The following is a 2,941-nucleotide window of genomic DNA, read 5'->3' on the forward strand; positions in this document are numbered from 1 at the left end:
GGATGTCCCCATTTGCAAATGTCTGGTACAGCTGCGACAGATGCCAGATATGAGAATCGTGGTAGCTTCCAGGGCAGCCAGCACACACATTCAGTATTATGCCCTGGGCATCGCACATGACCTGGCAGTTGATGGAGTGGAAACCCTTGTGGTTGATGTAGGCCCTACCCCGCTCACCAGCTGGTGCTTTGATGTGTATGTGCTTGCAGTCAATTGCACCCACTACCTCAGGGTATTCTGCTATTTGCTGGAAGAGACGCATATTGCTGGCCAATACCTCACGGGAAATGGGGAAATATACATGATCACTGACATGTGCTGACATAGCATTCAGGAACTGGTGCAGTTGCCCAGTTGATGCTGATGCCTGTGAAATCCCCATCATATCACCAGTTGGTCTCTGGAAGGTACCTGTTGCTAGTATTCTTAGGCCAACACATACCTTGGTTTCCACTGGAATGGGTTCCCCTCTGTTGATTCTGTGTGTGAGGTGTGGCCTGCACAGCTCAATAATTTGCTGCAGGAGCTCTCTGTCCACCCTATAGCGCTCCATTATCTCCAGCTCATGTAGCCCCAGGTAGGTTACTCTAGGTCTGTACACTCTTCTCTGTCTCCTCACTGTGGGTTGCTCAGCAGCATTCACAATGGCACCACCCTCAGCATCTTGCACATGTTGCCTTATAACAGCAATGGCAGCCCCTAACATTTTTATGTCTCAGTTTAAGCTTTTTAAGTTTTCACTTCTCTTTGTTGACTGCAGTGTTGCAGTGTTTCTGAGAAAAACATGGGGGAATGTTGTTTGCAGAGTTTTAGGTGCTGGGCTGGGCTGGGCTACTGTACTGCCTGTGTAATTGGCTGATTCTGATTGATTTCACCTGGCAGCTCTGCTAGTTCTCCTTGGTTAACTTCTTACTACTTCCTTTCCTTCCTTTTCCCATTTCTGTTTCCACAGGGGACAGCGCCACGCAAACAAGCGCAAACACGTGCACACGCACACACACACAAGCTTACACAGGCTTACACGGGCTTATGTGGGTGCATATTCGTGTATACTAGCTTAGACGGCCTAACACAGGCTTATACGGGTGCACACCCATGCACACAGCCTTAGACGGGTTTACACGCGTGCACACATGTGCAAACAGTGTCAGCAGCTTTGCAAGAAACTTTAGTGATAGCCACGGCGTACACCTTCAGTTTCTTGATTTCAGTTTAGACAACTGTAGACACACCTCTTTTAGTCCTGAGTAACTCACAGCAAGCACATGTCACTCTGCTCCAATAAGCTTACAGTATTTTTCATACATACCCCCTCATGATGTCACCCATCTCCTACTCTGTTACTCCCCTTTTCCTACTCTTACATTCTAGGGACATGGTTCACATAGCAGGAAATATTGGGATTCACTATCCTTATCCTCATTTGCATAGGATTGCCTACTAATGCTTGGTTACATCTCTCAGACTGAGCTTCCCCCCTTAGCAACCTCTACTCAGTAGCCATGTTGTCTTCAGCCTGCCATTCACTTGCATGGCAGATTAATATTTTGAATAAAATCCCTATTTGTGGCTTTTATTTTTTGTTTTTCTGGTTTTTAGAGCACAGCACGTTTGTGTGACGCTGCGCTACACTTAATCATCGGAGAGTGAGGTAAAAAAAATATTTTTTTTTTTATTTTGCAACAGAAAAAAATGCCAATGGCTGTATATTTGGTCATTGGCATGCTTCCTCAACTGGATACATCCTTTATTTGGAGCTGTCATGGCTCCGTTTTGCTATTTGCAGAATGGTACTCAGTTGACAACTGAGTACATTTCTGCAAATAGCACTACTCTTACTCGGACAGGTTAGTGTTTCCTGGATCATAAATTTACCTCATTTGCATAGCTTTCAGCAGCAAATTAGCTAATTTGCATAACCTAACCCTGTCCGTGTAAGAGTCGTTTTAGGAGCTCTCTTGCATGCCCCTGCCGCCTGTTCCTGGATCGCTCGGCAGACATGTTGGCTGCATGGAGTCTTACTCTAGTCTTAGACTCCATGCAAACCTTCGTGAATCCGGCCCTAAGTGTATAAATCTCTGCATTTATAAGGCATAAATACAGGAAATTATCCAGACTGATTGCAGCTTAAAACAATTAGTATGGTAAAAATATTCCGTGTCTGATTTATTTCACATGACAACAACAATTAATCAAGTTCTGTGAACTTATCATTCAATCAGCTGAATGCTGCAAGAAAATTACTTCATACATCTGAGTGCTACACAATTTCTACTAAGGTATAGAGCTTCCAGATCTGAGTAGTCTGTGTTCCTTTTACCAGGCAAACCCATCACGTACTCATGAATAACTGCCCTTACCAGGCCGGATTTTTTCACCACTTCTGTATCTTCTATATAACATCTCTACTGCACAGCCTTTTTGCAGTTGTGCTACTGTAACACATGCCTTTTCCTTCATTTTTCTGTTATTTTATCCATTTTACCACTATTGCACCAAATTATCAACTTTAACATAATCCACCATGTTACTGCACAGTAATTTTAGGCTGAGTTAGATGTGTTTAATGTGGCAGGATGGATACTATAAAAAGAACAGATGTTGGTAATAAAATGAACATATGTTCAGATTCAACCAGAAGTAATACTTCAGCATGTGGCCATTTAAACAGAGCAAAAAGTCACATCACCTGCCACTGGTTCTAAACCTTCAACTGGACAGAAATATAAAGAAATGTTCACAGTAATACAATACACATCATCAAGTGAAACACATATAACATTTATTAAAATATATATTTACATATGTAATAACATCATAAATACTTTACAAATAAAAAACAGAACAGCATCAGTTTCAAATTATTTTTCTGTAACACTTTCAGTCAAAATGATAATTTTGGTAAAATGGAAAACAATAAGTTTTCTATTCATTTTTATTC

The sequence above is a fragment of the Protopterus annectens genome, chromosome 9.part0 (assembly GCF_019279795.1).
Source record: "Protopterus annectens isolate FY-2018-M chromosome 9.part0, PAN1.0, whole genome shotgun sequence".
NCBI lineage: Eukaryota > Metazoa > Chordata > Ceratodontiformes > Protopteridae > Protopterus > Protopterus annectens.